The following is a 17575-nucleotide window of genomic DNA, read 5'->3' on the forward strand; positions in this document are numbered from 1 at the left end:
TGCCTTCTAATGTATGGTATGACTTACTCATTTACCTTCTTTCTTGTTTGACTCCCTAAATAGAATGTAAGCTCCAGAAAGGCAGGAATGTTTGTTTCCTTCACTGCTGCATCCTCAGAGCTGAGAAACATGCTCAATACATATGAAAAGACAACCCACAGAAGGGGAGAAAATATTTGCAAATTATGTGACCGACAAGGGATTAGCCTCCAAAATTTACAAACAGCTCATGTGGCTTAATATCATCAGAAAAAACAACCCAATCAAAAAATGGGCAGAAGACCTAAACAGACATTTCTCCAAAGAAGACATACAGATGGCCAAGAAGCACATGAAAAGATGTTCAACATCGTTAATTATTAGAGAAATGCAAATCAAAACTACAATGAGATATCACCTCACACCAGTCAAAATGGCCATCATCAAAAAATCCAAAAACAGCAAATGCTGGAGAGGATGTGGAGAGAAGGGAATCCTCCTACACTGTTGGTAGGAATGTAAATTGGTACAGCCACTGTGCAGAACAGTATGGAGGTCCCTTAAAACACTAGAAATAAAGCTACCATATGATCCTGCAATCCCACTCCTGGGCATATATCTGGAGAAAAACATGGTCTGAAAGGATACATGCACCCCAATGTTCATTGCAGCACTGTTTACAATAGCCAAGACATGGAAGCAGCCTAAGTGTCCATTGACAGAGGAATGGATAAAGAAGATGTGGCACATATATACAATGGAATATTACTCAGCCATAAAAAGAAATGAAATTGAGTTATTTGTAGTGAGGTGGATGGACCTAGAGATTATCATACTAAGTGAAGTAAGTCAGACAGAGAAAGAGAAATATGGTATGATATCACTTATATGTGGAACCTAAAAAGAAATGATACAAATGAATTTATTTACAAAACAGAAACAGACTCACGGGCTTTAAGAACAAATTTATGGGGCTTCCCTGGTGGCGCAGTGGTTGAGAGTCTGCCTGCCGACGCACGGGATGCGGGTTCGTGCCCTGGTCCGGGAAGATCCCACATGCCGCGGAGTGGCTGGGCCCGTGAGCCATGGCCTCTGAGCCTGCGCGCGTCCGGAGCCTGTGCTCTGCAACGGGAGACGCCACAACAGTGAGAGGCCCGCATACTGCCAAAAAAAAAAAAAAAAAAAAAAAGAACGATTGACATGTGCACATTGCTATATTTAAAACGGGTAACCAACAAGGACCTACTGTATAACACAGGGAACTATGCTCAATCTTATGTAACAACCTAACTGGGAAAAGAATTTGAAAAAGGATACGTGTATATATGTATAACTGAATCACTTTGCTGTACACCTGAAACTATCACAACATTGTTAACCAACTATACTCCAATATAAAGTAAAAAGTTAAAAAAAATATGTATTTGCTGAACGAATACAAAGAAAGAAACTGAGTTAATTTCTCATCTGTCTCTTTAGTTTTTGACACATTGCTGAGGCTCAGTGCTAAATAAATCCAAATGCTCACAGGCTATTAAAGCTTTAAAGATTTCTAGTGATCATTCTGTATAGTTCTCCCATTTTACTGATGAGAAACTGAGACCCAGAAGTAGCAAATGTATAATCCAATAACATAGTAGGAGCAGAATCCAAATGTCCTCTTTCCTGGCCTTTTAACTACAGCCCCTGTCTTTATTACACGTAATTTTCCCAGCAGGCAGGAAATTCCATGCTGACAATTTAAAAGCAATCAGCTTCTTTGTGTTTGACCAATGACAGATGGGCGCATCGTTCTGTTTGCCCTAGATAAGCTGAGCTGATCAAAACATCAAAGGCCCGGGCTTCCCTGGTGGCGCAGTGGTTGAGAGTCCGCCTGCCGATGCAGGGGACGCGGGTTCGTGCCCCGGTCCGGGAAGATCCCACGTGCCGCGGAGCGGCTGGGCCCGTGAGCCTGTGCGTCCGGAGCCTGTGCTCCGCAACGGGAGAGGCCACAACAGTGAGACGCCCACGTACCGCAAAACAAAAACAAAAAACAAACAAACAAAAAACCAGCAAGAAGTTGGACAAGATTTAATCTCTCTGGAACCCATTTTCTCAAATGCAAATTTGGTATTCATGAAATACTATTGTTATATCTTCATTGTGGCCTCTGGCCATGATAGATTAATAGACCACAGCGTGTGTTCGCCATTATTCACCTTCTCCCCGTTCTTGCCTGTATCGCTATAGGTAGAACATCCTTCTGTGCCCGTTGACTTTGAGCTCAGCCATGTTAATTACTCTGACCAATGGACTGTGAGAGGCTGTGACATACGCCAAGTCTGAGCAGAATCTTTAAATATACATGCTAGGTTTGGAAATGTCTACCCTGCTCGTACACTCTGCTGTGAGAACAATTTGTCCCATATATGAGCTCATCAGCTCGGATCCAGGAACAGCTCAGATCCAGGAACAAGTAGGCAACACTGAGCCAAGTTCAGCACAGCCAACTGCACATCTGCAAGAAAGTCAGCTGTCGACCACTGAAATTTGTGGGATGTTTGTTGCTGCAGACAAAGCTGACTAGTATACTGACCCATAATTCCTGCTCAATAACTAGTTTGTCCCCTGTTTCCTTGCCAAAAACAAAACAGAGAACTTGCGGTGAGCTACGTAAGGATATTGAGGCTACAACGCTTAAAGCTGCTAGAAGAAACTTCAAATACAAAAACAAAGGAAGAGAGTTAGATGGGGGTTGGATGGAATCCATTGGAATGTGTTCCAGAGACTACCAGCTGTACACCAAGTCCATTTCCTCTTTTGGGGGCACACAGTATGTCACTGAGTTCCAGCAAAAGAATGTGAATGGATGTCATGGGAACCACTTCTGGTCTGGCCCAAGCTCACTCCTGCCCTAGGATAAATGGAATGGCGACCCCCAGGGCAACTTGGAAGCTACACGTTAAAGATGAGTTGTTACCAGCCTAGAGCCCCAAATGACTGGCTGGCAGGGCTGCCTCTCCACGTGAGCACCTGCTGGGGACTATTACGGTCAAAGATGAACACAGTCAGACTTTAGTTAAAGCAGTGAAAACAAGTATTATTCAGTAAGTACTGACAGTAGGGGAAGAGCTGAGCTCCATTCTGACTTGTACACAGGTGACTGGGTGTTTTAAAGGGAGAAGGAAGGAGAAGGGAGGGGGTGAGCAGGGACTCAGTAGAACCAGGGAAGTGAAAAATTACAAAAATTGGGAAGTGGAAGGGGTGGTGGTCCATGTGAAACCCATCTGGGTTTGCTAACAGGTGCTTGTTGAAATTAGGGTCCTTCCCTCCCAACACAGGCTGGGAGGCAGGGTCCCTATCTTCAGGTGTTGGCTGGAACAAGCAGTCAATTCTTTGGCAGCCTTGAATTTTCTCAGGCTGATACTTTTAGCAGGGCTAGGGTCACCCTAGGGGTACTGCCTTGAGCTCTTAGAAACTATGTGAGTGCTTGTTCAAGCCTTTATGGTCTAAGGTTAAGGTCTAATAGAGAAGAGAGCTCAGCAGAGCCCGGCTAGAGTTTGGTCAAGGACGGAATCTCTGTTATCCCTCTACTGGGTTTGTTCCATTAGTTTACAAGTGAAACCTAAGAGACACTGACAAAGATAGGTACAGGCCAAGGGTTTAAGTACTGATAATTCTTAACAATGTTTATTAAGAGCTTACCGTATGCCAAACTCTGTACCACAACCCACACCCGCAAAGCCTCTTTTAACCCATTGTAGGACTCTGAGGAATAGATGTTTTTATATGTTTATACATAAATATAAATACACACACACACACATACACATACAAGTTGAAGATCTGTGTGGTCAATAACATTTTTCATCATGTGTCTGGAGAGTGGGAGAAGCAGAATCAGGTCATTTTGGCTCCAAATTCAGTGTCATGACCACACAGCATTGATTTCTTGTGTTCAACAAGTTTGGAAAGACTTGTAGATGCCAGGTAACCCATTTTGACCTGAGACCCAAGTACAAAGACCTCGGATGTTGAAAGGAAAAGATTCTACTTTTCCAGGGACCCTCGAGCCTGAAAGGCCACTGAGTCTGGACATTAGGGTGGAGAAAGTGTAAAGGAGGCAAGGATCACAGGAAGATGGGGACCCCAGGAATCAGGACTGAACCAACAGCCAAGGAAACGTGGTAGGAAGGGACAGTATGTGCCTAGATTAAACATTAGCTAACGTTTAACCATGAATCAAGTCATAAGTGCCACACAAGACCATACCTCTAACTTCCTTGCCTGTGTACATTGGAGTACCCTAATTTCTCCCAAAACAGAGAAATCATACGCATTCAAATGGCTTGAAACCCAGTGGACAGATAAAAGGCAGAGGCACCTCCAGAAAAATGAAGAAGTACCCTGGAGGCATATATACAGTAGAGGAAAGGGACTTTGGGAAAAATCTAACTCTAGTCCTGGTTTGGCCTGTAACTAGCTGTGTCACCGTGGGCAGGTCAGTTTCACCTTTCAGAGCCCATGCACACAAAGGAGATTGGTTTGGAAATTTTCCAAGATCTCTTTTAACCATGCCAGTCTGGTCACTGGCAGTTGTTCATCTAGGCCAGCTTCCACGGGAGCAGATCTCTCCATAAGGTGTCCTCTCTCCTCTGACAGGACAAGTAAGATAAAAAGCGTGGTCTTTCTTATGTAGAGGCTGCAACTCGTTCAGAATCACAAAACTGTACCCTGTGAAAGAGCTAGAAGTGATCATCTCCTTAGGCCCTTTCATTATACAGATAAAGAATCAGGACAGAAGCACAGAGAGGGGAAGTCATTTACTAAAGTCACACAGCTCTACACTAGCAAGGCTGTAACTAAGACCCTGCTTTTGGATGTTGAGTATTGGGTTTATTTCAAAACAGCCTACTGCATCGGTATTGGAGAAAGAGTAGAAGGGAATTACTATTTACTAAGCACTTACTATGTGTGAGACTCCACGTTTGATTCTGTACTCAGTGTACAAATATTTAACAAGTTTTACTGAGTACCTGTTATGTGCTAGGCCCTGGGGATACAGAGGTGAACACAACAGACAAAGTCTCTCCTAGAGTTCTCCTGAACTCTACCACTTAAGTAAGACTCAGGAGCGTTAAACTCTAACCTAAGATGCTAAATCACCCAGTCCAGGATGAAATTCAGCAACAGATCTCCTTGTTGTCCTGACCTTGCAGGTAAGATTGAGGACATGGCTTTTAGCACAGACTTCCAAACATCAGCATTCAGATTATTTTGCAGGATTTGCTGTGTTGATGTGCAGTTTCATATCTCAAGTTACTAGCAAGGTTCCTATTCTCTCCTGCAAGGAAAAGTTCCAGACTCTATAATCTAAGAAAGCTCAATTTAAGACAGATTAAGAAGTCAAAAGGAAACTATTAAAACAACTAGAAGAAAAAAAAAAATTCAGGTCTTCTATTTAAGATGCTCTCCAAACTGCAGAAACCTCAACTTAAACTGATGAGGCAGACACTGCTCGTTGGTTAACACAGCCCGGTTCCTTATCCCTTCCTGCTTTGCTGCTTTTGCTACAGAGGTTAGAAAAACCAAGTACTTGCTACTGTAACTTCACTTGCAGCTAGCTGAGGCCATGTGACAGTTCCAGCCAATGAGACTGGATGTCTACCAAGGGCTGCTGGGAAGACTTGCTTTTTTCCTGGTGAAAGGCTCAGACTTGGCTGATGCTGCTTATTTCACTTTGTTCTGCTTTAACCACAGACGTGATGCTTAAGGCTGTTAAAAGCCACCTGAGAGCTACGAATGAGCCACTGCACTAATACCAAGTAGGCTCCAGACTACTGGTTGGTGGGAAATATAAATTCTTATTCGTTTAAACCATTTCTCCTAGGATTTTCTGTTACCTGCAGCCAAAAGCACTCCTAAGGGTAACCACTGTCTTAAACAACAAAGAAATGTACGCTTTTTTTTTTTTTAACCTAAGAAGAGAAACGATACCTTCTTTCATCTCTCCCTTAGGATTAAGTTTTCACTGCAGTTCCCCAACAGCTTTCCTTTCACATGCTGTTGTATAGAATTGGATTGGCCAGTCCATTCCTGAATTGATCACTAGCGAGGGAGATAGAATGACATTCTAGACTTACACTGATTGTTGGGTGGAATAGACATTTATTTAGGCATCAACCAAAACATGCTCAACAGTGGATAAATGTGATCACAGGATAGGTAGGGACTTCCTTAACATAAAGACAATAGGAACACATCACACACTCAAGGACTGGTAGATATGAGCTTATTGAAATTAAAGAGTATTCAAAAAGCAACCCATTACAAACAAAAAGAAAAAGGAAATGAGAGAGCTGGGAGAAATACTTGCAATTTATATAGCAAATGAAGTGTTAATATCTCATAAATCACTTCTGAGAATTTACCCTAAGGAAATCATTGAGGACATATGCAAAGATTTAGTCACAAGGATGTCTGTAGTAGTACTGTGTTTAATAATGAAAACTTGCAAGTGAGATGAATTTCTAGCAATAAGGTACTAGTTAAGTAAAATATGTTATAAACTTACAATGGAATGCTTTAAGACTGTTAAAAAGTAATGTTGTTGGGACTTCCCTGGTGGCACAGTGGTTAAGAATCCTCCTGCCAATGCAGGGGATATGGGTTCGAGCCCTGGTCCAGGAAGATCCCACATGTCACGGAGCAACTAAGCCTGTGCGCCACAACTACTGAGTCTGCGCTCTGGAGCTTGCGTGCCACAACTACCGAAGCCTGTGTGCCTAGAGCCCATGCTCCGCAACAAGAGAAGCCACTGCAGTGAGAAGCCCGTGCACCACAACGAAGAGTAGCCCCCACTCACCGCAACTAAAAGAAAGCTCGCATGCAGCAACGAGGACCCAATGTAGCCAAAAACAAAATAAAAAAAAAAATTATAAAAATTATATATATAAAAAAAAGAATCCACCTGCCAATGCAGGGAACATGGGTTCAATCCCTGGTCAGGGAAGATCCCACATGCTGCAGAGCAACTAAGCCCATACGCCACAACTACTGAGCCTGCACTCTACAGCCTGTGAGCTATAACTACTGAGCCCACGTGCTACAACTACTGAAGCCCACGTGCCTAGAGCCCGTGCTCCGCAACAAGAGAAGCCACTGCAATGAGCAGCCCGCGCACCGCAACAAAGAATAGCCTCCCTCGCCGCAACTAGAGAAAGCCCGTGGGCAGCAATGAAGACCCAACGCAGCCAAAAAAAAATAAATAAATTTATAAAAAACAAAAAAAGTAATTTTGTAGAAATATATGTACTGTCATGGAAAGACCATTGTGATGTATTATTACGTGACAAAAGTAGAATACAAATCACGTATATCTTGTGATTCTATCTTCCTGTGTGTAAATAAGTATCTAGAAGGCTATATGTCCCAGAGTTAACAATAGCTATTTCTGGTAGATGATATATTTGTTGATTTTCTTTTTATAGTGAGCTACTTTTCTTAAAAAAAAAAAAAGAAAAAAGAAAAAAGAAAAGGAACTTAATTTGGGGAACAAATACCAAAAAGTAAAAGAACACCTCCACAGAAAAATGGGCAGTGGGTCTGAGCAAAACATGTTCATAAAAAAAGTGCAATGAGCCGAAAAACACATATGGGAGTTTTCATTCTTGGTAATAATCCAACAAGCAATTAAAACAAAACCGACATGCAATTATTTTCTTCCCTTCCTTTTTTTCTTTCTTTCTTGCCCATTGAACTGGAAAGCTTCTCCCACAAGAAAAGAATGCTGTTTGGGGGATGGAATGAAATGTGCAAGCTCACAGGTAAAACTTTTCGATGAAAAATTTGTCAATGGGCAGAGTCTCAAAAACCCTCATTCTCACTGACCCCACAAGTCTACTTCAGAACATGGAGTCTATGGAATGGAATAGAGATTCCCAGTAAGGCTCATGTCCAGAATTTCCACGTCAGTTTTCTACATAATGAAGAATGATTGATTGGAAACAGTCTAATTGTTCAGGGAGAGAGAAAGGGCTAAATCTCTTATGCTGGACGTACATGCTACATTATCAAACAAGTATTTGAAAGCATATTTAATTACAGAGATTTAATGTCCTAAGGAAATGTTTAGGATATGAAGATGAGTTAAAGAAAAGCAGGTTATAAAGAAGCATATGTGATATCCTAATTTTGAAGAAAAGAGACAAAATCATATTCATGTGCTTAAATTCAGCATATCTTTAAGAAAGATTGAAATAGTATAAGTCAAAATGTTAGTAATAGGTATTTCAGGTAGTGGGATTACGAACAATTTTGGTGTTCTTTACATTGCTGTACTCTCAAATTTTGCATAATAAACATTCATTTGTACATTACTAACCAGAAAAAATATCTGAAAACTATAAAGATATGCAATGAGCCCCGTGTGACAACCCTTGTTGAAATTAATAAGCACTAATATCTTTCAGGTACCTACAAAGTGCCAGGCACTGTGCTATATGTGAATTGTTTCAATTCATTCTCACAACAATTCTGTGAGGAAACTACTCTTTTGGGACCCATTTCATAGAAGAGGAAATTGAGGCACAAACAGCTAAAGGGATTTGCCCAAAGTCACACAGCTAATAGATTCAAACTCAGGTCTGTCTGACTCCAGAGTCCATATTGTGAACCGACTCATAAGGACACTATTTTCTCCAGAAGGAAAGTCCTAGGTACACATTTCCTCCTTACATTTATTGATTAACTATTATTTCAAAATATAGGCCAAGAATCTTCTGGAGCTTGAGTGATTCATTTGTGATATAAACAAGTCCTCTGTGAAATTTAGTAAAGAGGAAGAGTGTGTTTTTTTCCCCCAGAGTCACTTTTTAAAAAGTTGAGATATAATAGATATACAACATTTTCTAAGTTTAAGGTGTACAGTGTGTTGATTTGTTATACTTATATATTTTGCAATATGATAATTACCACCCTAGCGTTGGCTAACACCTCCATCACGTCACATAGTTATCATTTCTTTTTTGTGGTTAGAACATTTAGGATCTAGTCTCTTAGCAACTTTCAAGTATGCAGTACAGTATTGTTATCTATAGTCACCATGTGCATCAGATCCCAAAACTTATTCATCTTCTAACTGCCAAGTTTGTACCCTTTAACCAAATCTCCCCAATTCCCCCACCTCTCAGCACCTAGTCACTACCATTCGACTATCAGATTCTGTAAGTTCATATTTTTTAGATTCCATATACATGATACCATACAATAGTTGTCTTTGTCTGACTTATCTCACTTAGCATAATACCCCTAGGGTCCATGCACCTTGTTACAAATAGCAGGATTTCCTTCTTTCTCATGGCTGAATAATATTCCATTGTATATATCCACGTCCTCTTTATCCATTCATCCGTTGATGGACACTTAGGTGGTTTCCATATCTTGGCTATTGTGAATAATGCTGCTATGAACATGAGAGTGCAGATATCTTTTCAATATCCTGTTTTCATTTCCTCTGGATGTATACTCAGAAGTGGGTTTGCAAGATTATACAGTAGTTCCATTTTTAATTTTTTTGAGGAACCTCTGTGCTGTTTTCGATAATAGCCGAACCAATTCACATTTCCACTGACAGTGCACAAGGGTCCCCTTTTCTCCACATCCTTGCTAGCATTTGTTATCTCTTGTCTTTTTGATGACAGCCACTCTAACAGGTGTGAGGTGATATCTCATTGTGATGCATTTCCCTGGTAAGAAGGGTTTTAAACTACTGACTTAAATGCAGGTAAATGATCAGTTTTGATCAAAGTTCATAAGATTCTCAAAAAGTAGCTGGATTTAGTGTACCAGGCAATCTAGGTATCAGTGTTGGTGAGACATAAACTATGATGGCTCATTTAATTACACATAACCTGTGAAATAGGTATGTCCCCATTTTACTGATGAAAAAACTAAGACTTAATCATTAGGAAAACATCAGACAAACCCCAAATGAGGGACGTTTCATACAATACCTGACCAATTACCATCAAAACTGCCAAGGTCATGAATAACAAGGAAAGTCTAAGAATCAGACCAGAAAGGACTAAGGAGACATACTGACTAAACATAATTTTGTATTGTAGATGCGGTCCTTGAACCAGAAAAGGATATTAATGGAAAAACTGGTGAAACCCACATAAAGTCTGGGCTTTAGTTATTAGTAATGTACAATACCAATGTTGGTTTCTCAGTTTTGATAAATGTACCATGGTAATGTAAGATGTTAATAATAATGGGACTTGGGTAATAGAGATAAGGGAAGGTTCTACACTATCTTTGCAACTTTTCTGAAAATGTAAAATTATTCCAAAATAAAACGTTTATTTATTTAAAACATCTGAACAGTCTGTGATTCCTAGAAAATTTAAAACTAAAGTTTCCATATTATACAGCAATTCCACTTCTGGGTATATAGCCCAAAGAATTAAAAGCAGGATCTTGAAGAGATATTTATACACTCATGTTCATAGCAGCATTATTCACAATAGCCAGATGGTGGAAGGAAGCCAAATGTCCACAGCCTGATGAATGAATAAACAAAATGTGGCATATACACAGAATGGAATATAATTCAGCCTTAAAAAGGAAGGACCTTTCAAAACTTCCTATGACGTGGATGAAGCTTGGGGACATTATGCTAAGTTGAAACAAACCAGTCACAAAAACATAAATACTGCATGATTCCACTTATTTGAGATGCTTAGCACAGCCAAATTTGTAGAGATGGAAAGTAGAATGGTGGTTGCCAGGGGATGGAAGGAGGGGGGAATAGGAAGTCATTGTTGAATGGCTACAGAGTTCCAGTTTCTCAAGACGAAAAGAGTTCTAGAGTTGGTGATGGTGTCACAACAACATGGACTGTACACTTAAAAATGGTTAAAATGATACATTTTATGTCATGTGTATTTTACCGCAATTAAAATAATCAATGTTTTAAAATCTGAGACTTTGATTAAACACCTCACTAAGGGTCACCTGAGAACTACTGAATTCAAACTCAGGACTTTCTGACATCAAATTACACGTTCTTTCCAGTGTCCCCTGTTGGGATGGCGACAGGCTAGCGATGATCCGTGTGGTTCCAGAAGTGTCCATTCATTGAGACCCTGCTTTCTCTATCTCTGCTGCCTGAAATACAACCCATCCGGGCTTCATTTCACCAGGAGGCAGGTGAGCTGTCAGGGACCCAGGCAAGTCGACTTGGTGTTAAGTCCTGGTTCTGCCACGTCCTGGTTGTCTGACCTCAGTCAAGGCCAGCGAGCTCTCTGGGCGTCATTTTCCCTGTCTGACTTGACGAATGAGGGTTGAAACAAAGTCTCCGTTTGAGGGCTGTTCAGAGGCTGAAGAGGGAGGCGAGGTTGACTCACTAACCCCTGGAGGTTGCCAGGCAGGGCTGGTGCCAACGTGACCATGAGTTGAGTCCTACCAGGAGAAGGAGATGCAGCCTAGAGTATTCTCTGAACCGCTCATGGAAGAGGAGACACTGGGTTCAAGCCACAAAAGACAGAGCACAGGTGACCCTTAAAAAAGGATATTCTAGGAGAAAGAAAAAGCTAAGGAGACAGGGACAGTTAGATACTAGGTGGCTGGGAGCGGTGGGGAGAAATCTGCTCCTTTTTAAGGTAAACCTGAAGAGACTATTTTTTTTTTTTTCTTCTTTTTGGCTGCATTGCGTGGCTTGCGGGATTTTAGTTCCCTGACCAGGGATTGAACCAGGGCCCTTGGCAGTGAAAGCGCGGAGTTCTAACCACTAGACCGCCAGGGAACTCCCTGGAGAGACTACCTAGAGGCTAGAAGAGCAGAGAGATTGGAAGACAGAAGGACCAGTTACCTGGCACCTTTCCACTCTCATTCTGCTGCCACCAGATCCAGGATGTCCGTTCATTCGTTTACTCATTGGTTCTACATGCATTTACCGAGCTGGAGCTATGGATGAAACGGTGAGCTGAAGACACTTGATTCCTGCCCCAATAGAAAATGATGACTGCAACTGTTTGCCTGTCTGACTCCATACACCTTTGTGGAATGACTGATGATCTTGTTTTCATGTGCCTCCAGGCCTTGGCCCTTGTGGTTCCCTCCGCCTGGCACACTCTCCAGTCTGCATGGCTTCTTCTTGCTGACATGGTCTAGAATCAGTTCCCTGCCTGCCCCCTCCCCCTCTAGCTCTTCACCCAGATTTACGAATCTCAGTACCATTTATCATTGTTGAAGTTCCTTTGCTTGTTGGCTTGTCTGTCCTTTTTCAGTAGAATGTAAGCCACTCAGGAGCAGGGTCCTTACCTGTCTTATTGCCCACAGAGTCACAGGGACTAGTCCGTGCCTGGTACCGGATCGGGGCTCAATAATGTGTAATAAGAGAATGCATGGATTTTGTAGATAAGGAAGCAGATGCAGAAAAGGGAAAGACTGGTCACGAGCGTGAAACTGTATAATTATAGACCCAGTACTAAACGAGCATGGGCATTTCAGTTACGGAATGGAGGGTGGCAATTTAAAAACAATAACAAAACTAAGAGATAAAGGAGGTAAAGTAAGGGCAGGTGGGAGCAAGGAGTTGCCTGCTTTCTAAAATGGAGATATCTATAATCAACACCTTTTACCATATTTGTTGGCCATTTGTATGTCATCTTTGGAGAAATACCTGTAAATAAATAAATAAAATGGAGAGATCTACAAAGAAAACACCGTGACTTCACTCTACTCTTTTTTTCTCATCTCTTTTCTGAACCGTGGTTGCTGAATTATTTAGGAAGCAATATCTCTCATGTGGTAGAGAAAGATTTAAAGTTTAACAGTTCCTTCAGCTTCATGTTGGCTTCCTCGTCCTCTATTAAAAGAAAATGAAATGACTTAAATTTAAAAACAGCAACTATAAGGTATTAAGATTTAAAAATAAATGTATTTTTTCTGTCTGTCAACCCGGCACCTATCTATCTATCTATCTCGATAAATAAATAAATATGCTTAAAAAGATGTCTGGGATTTATCTAATATTTATGAAAGTTATTTCTGGCTGATAAAATTTTGGTTTTCTTTGATTTTCTGTATTTTCCTGCATAGTTTTAATTGTTTACAATGTACATGTATTGTACCCCTTTTGCAAGAAGAAAACGATTTTTAAAAAACAAGTGAAAGCAGGTACACCAAAATGTAATTGATAGTTAATTTTGGATGGTAGGAATATTAAGATATTTTCTTTGTAATTTTTTTATTTTAAAGAGGAATTTTTAAAAAAGGAAAAAATGTGAATTTAAGATGAATGCTTCAGGGATCCAGAGAGGGCAAGCAGAGTCAAGGTCAAGGCTGATGAGTCCTGGGTCAAGGCATCTTTTCAGCCAGGAGAGGCCCCAAGGCAGACAGCTAACAGGAAGGATACCGTAGCCAGGTTAGGGTCTCAGGGAATGGAATTGAAGCTGCTCTTGGAAGCTGGACCCCTCCTGGCTTGCGGGCACCCAGCAGGAGCACACCGGCTTCCCCCGGGGTGACAGAGGTCGGTTCCAGGGAGAACTTTTAAGCAGTGAAAGGGCTAAATTCTCACAGTTCCTACAGTGCCTATACGGATGCTGAGGTTTGACAACTGGAGCTCAGAGACCTGTCCAGACCCTCGCAGGCAGCCAGGCACAAAACAAGTGTTCCATGATTATAAATTAATCTGTGTAGTAGGCGGTACACGGAGCATCACCTGAAGAGGTTTTTGTTTTTTGTTTTTTTTCTTTTTCTAGAGAGGAGAACCATTCACTTCGGGAAGAAGCCACTGGAATAGGAGAAACTGCGTAAGACAGGGGAGGGAGGGAGGGAGGGGCCCAAGGCCGCTGGGTGGGTTAAAATGATAGGGGAGGTAAGGCACTGAGTGGGGGGCAGAGAGGCAGCCTTCGCTTCCATAATGTTGAAACCACATACTTGTGTGTCTATCTTTTCACCGGACTGTGACCTCCTTCTACGGCTTGTATCCCCATCGCCTAGCAGGGCGCCCGGTTCCCCTAAGTGCTCCATAGATGATGAACTGAACGGAGGCAGCTCCTCACTTCGGTCCGGTCCTGGGCTCTTGTAGAGAAAGCAAGATAAACACATTCCCCACAGGAGGCCAGGGTTCTCTTGTTCCTTTGGGGGAGACTACTGGGCATTCACAGGGGTAGTTTAATACTCCGGAGTGGAGGGATTGGTACAGACAGCCGGCCCTCTGCACGGATTTGCCAACCTCAGCCCTGGGGGACAGCTGGAGACGTCGAAAGAGGTGGGAAGGTGCGTGCGCCCCTCTCACCAGGCCCGCGGATGCTGGTGGTACCTAAGGAGGCGCCTGGATCACTAGGGATAGAGCTAAGCCAGGGGTCTTCTGCGCCAAGTGCTCCCATCTTAGAGCATCCCCGTTCACCTATTTCACTGAACTCGCCTTCCCCATCTGGCAAGTGGGAAGGCTCTCTGCCTCCAGGACCCTTGGGGGCGGGGCGGGGGACAGAGCGCCGGACTGCTGAAACCGCTGCACGCAAGTGAATGGGCATCACCACGGGGTTCGAGCTGGCTCTCTCGGGCCGCGGCGCGAGCGCGGCCAGGTCCCTCAGCCCGGAGAGGAGCGTGCCCTCCCCGCGCCATCTGGGCCCCGGGCGGCCCAGGCCCGCCCCGCCTCCGCGCGCGGCCCTCCGCGGCAAGATGCCCCGAGCTACTCCGGCCACGGGCGGAGGGGCTCGCGGGGCGGAGGGCCGGGCGGCGGCGAGGTGGGGGGCGCGGGCAGCGCTGGGGCCGAGGACGCACGCGGCCAGTCGGGCGGCGCGCGCTTTCCCCTCCCCCGCAGCCCGGAGCGCGAGCCGCCGTGACGTCACGGGCCGCCCTCCAGCCCCGCGCTCCAGCAGGCCGAGCGCGTGCGGCCGCCGAGCACATGGGCCCGCGGGCCGGGCGGACTCGGGCGGCCGGGACCCGGAGGATCAGCGAGGGGCCGCGAGCGAGGGTGGGCCCCGGCACGCGCCCGGAACCCCCTGAGTGGATTTCCACGCGGAAAGGCCTTTGGCGGCCCCGGTGACCTGCGGAGACACGGTTGGATCCACCTTCCAGTAAGTTAGAATTCTGTCCTCTGCCTTTCTGGAAACTCGGAAGCCTCGGCCTTGCTGGTCGGGATGCGCGGTGAGTAACCGGACGGAAGGAAGGGGCTTTCGGATGCCAGTGTGTGTGTGCCCACCGTGCACTTTTCTCATCCCCAGACTCTGGACTGGCAGCGAGTTTGGGCGTTTGGGGTGGGGGGAGGGGAAGAGGTGACATCAAACGGCCCTTTTGCAGTGAGATAATTCTGGATTTGTGCTCTTGCTGAAAAGTGTGTTATTCTCTAAGCTCCACATATAGACCCCCTCCCATCGGTACGGGTTTGGATTCGCAGAGACGGTCTGGAGGCCCCTTTTGCTAACCGAGAGGTCTGTGAACCATATGATGCGACCTCCATCCTTTGACCGTCTCCTCCCCCTTAACCCCTACAAGGTGATTTCCGAAAACGCAGCAACTCTGTTTTGTGAAACTTTCTCCGCTTTTGCATTGCACTTACTGATTTGCCGGGGCCCTCACACCCCTATCATGGGAATTCTTTCGGCATGGATTGTTGATTTGGTTAGATTTATCCTCCCTGGGCTTATGTGCTCTTATTTATGACAGTGTTTGTGGTCCGGAGTGTAGACTTTCGGGAAGGGCTGCCATGAGGCTGCATGTGTTCGGTGCGTGGATACACCATGAATTTTCCTGATAGTTGGCAGGCACGGAATATTCTTGTGTTCGCTGGAGCCCCTGACTTCAGGCCCTTCTGTAGAAGAGAGGAAATCCCTTGTGAGGGGCTTTAGGGAGAAGAGGGTGAGGTTGTGGTGTTTCCTTTCTGGTCTTCTGTTCTCCAGAGAGAGGATGGCAGCCCCGTCCCATCCCTCCGTTTCCCCACCACTTGGCGTCCTGGCTACTGGAGCTGTTTAGTTGCTGGAGAAAACCCTGAAGAAACGTGTGTTTGTCTGCGGTGGCTGGGCGGGGCTCTGAGGAGGTAGGGACTGCATTTGCTCTGCTGCTTGTCATAGGGTGTCGCAGGCCTCTTTTGCATACTGGCAGTGACAAGTTGAGGCTTGTTCTTTTGATACAGCCCTGTGGTCACAGCGAATCTCTCTAAAGCTCTAATCAGTGGAGAGGGGGGTTGTATGGATACTCTGAACTCTGAGTGGGACTTCCTGAAAGACTTATTAGGAGGAAAACCTTCCTGGAAACAGCAGAAGGACAAACACAGAATCGCTGGCTGGGCAGAGCCTCGTGGCCTGGTCTCCACTATTTGGGAGCAGTTACATCTTGGAGGTGAGGAATACCTCGTGGTCTGAGGCCTTGGCACGAGGGCCCGACTGGAATTCCGTGCATGGGTCTCGTGATGGAAAGGCTCGGTGGGTGCAGGGCAGATCATAATGCTGTACCCAGTGAACTCCCCGGGGGGATTTGTTGTGTGATCACATTTTTGTTTGGCCTGGTTAAGCGTGGCTTTTATTCTTGTTGTTGCTTTGCCGACTTTGGGTGCAGAATTTTGCATAAAGCAGGCTTCCCCTGAAAAGTAGAAGAAATCGGTTTCTTTTTCTGGTTGCTTTTCCTCTCTCTTCCTCCATCTCCTCTCCATCCCTCCCCCATGCTGTCCGGTGTGTCCTTTCTGTCCAGGGCTGGAGCTTTTCTGGACCGGAGTGAGGGAGTTCTTCTCAGTTCTGAAATGTCAGAACTCACCGCCTCCCGCCGCCCCCAGCCCCGCAACTGATTTGTGTGATTGCTGGTCTGAAACCCTGTGAATTCTCACCGTCCGTACCCAGTTGATCTCTTGTGCTTTAGCTTTTTTTTCTTCCTCCTAAATGTCAGGCAGGCAGGCACGCTGGGTTTGGGAGTCTGTGTCCCAGGGCCTTCCGCCTGCCCAGGATGGACACTTTTCTCGGACAGCTCAACTAAAGAACCTCCTGGACGATAAGACAGCCTTCCTTTATTCCTCTTTGTGTGATTCTCCCTGAATTTGGTCACACCAATGGCGGTGTTGACCCTTTCCTGCGGAAGTGAGGACCTGGGATAGTTGCTGGTCCATATTCTTTGGCGGGGTAGCTGCGGGCCTGCTAACGAATGTCTGCACTTCACTGTGTGTTTTAGATGTCAGATGGCCTCCTGGATGCTCAAGCTTTTTACTTTGTATTTCCTTTCCTAGTTGGCTGGAGACATGGCATTCTCCCCCCCTTTTTGTTTTTTTTTTTAAAACTCCGGATGCTGGTTTGTAATCTCTGTAAGAGGCCAGGACTCCTCCTTTATATACCCTGTGTCTGCGGGGTGAGGGGAAACCCCGAAGCAACATGGAAACAGAGCAACAACCTGGAATAATTTTGACCGTGGATGAGTTCCATTGATGGTCACTTGTACCCCTTCCCTAGAAAACCTCAGAAACTCTAGGCCTTACAGGAGAATGCTGCTAAAATAGGTCCTTTGACGGGTTCTTCCTCTATCTCTTCCGTTTTTCTAGTCCCCGGTAATCTGAAGATCTAATAACAGTAATAGTAAATGATAATAGTTTCTTTTTTTTTTTTTATGGCCATGCCGTGTGGCA

At 44.5% G+C, this 17575-nt stretch overlaps 1 long non-coding RNA gene across 3 annotated transcripts in view; it reads left to right on the forward strand.

Annotated features, from left to right (window-relative positions):
- Nucleotides 1-14849: 14849 nt before the first annotated feature.
- Nucleotides 14850-17575, forward strand: part of LOC131743968 (uncharacterized) — a 405600-nt gene continuing 402874 nt past the window's right edge. Inside the window, exon 1 of one of the 3 annotated variants that reach the window (XR_010837566.1) lies at nucleotides 14850-15117. This is a non-coding gene — a long non-coding RNA (uncharacterized lncRNA). Of the gene's footprint in view, nucleotides 15118-16087; nucleotides 16309-17575 lie in introns of those variants that run through there. The other 2 variants (XR_010837569.1, XR_010837567.1) reach the window with 2 other exon arrangements.

This window comes from Kogia breviceps, chromosome 17 (genome assembly GCF_026419965.1).
Source record: "Kogia breviceps isolate mKogBre1 chromosome 17, mKogBre1 haplotype 1, whole genome shotgun sequence".
Classification (NCBI taxonomy): domain Eukaryota; kingdom Metazoa; phylum Chordata; class Mammalia; order Artiodactyla; family Physeteridae; genus Kogia; species Kogia breviceps.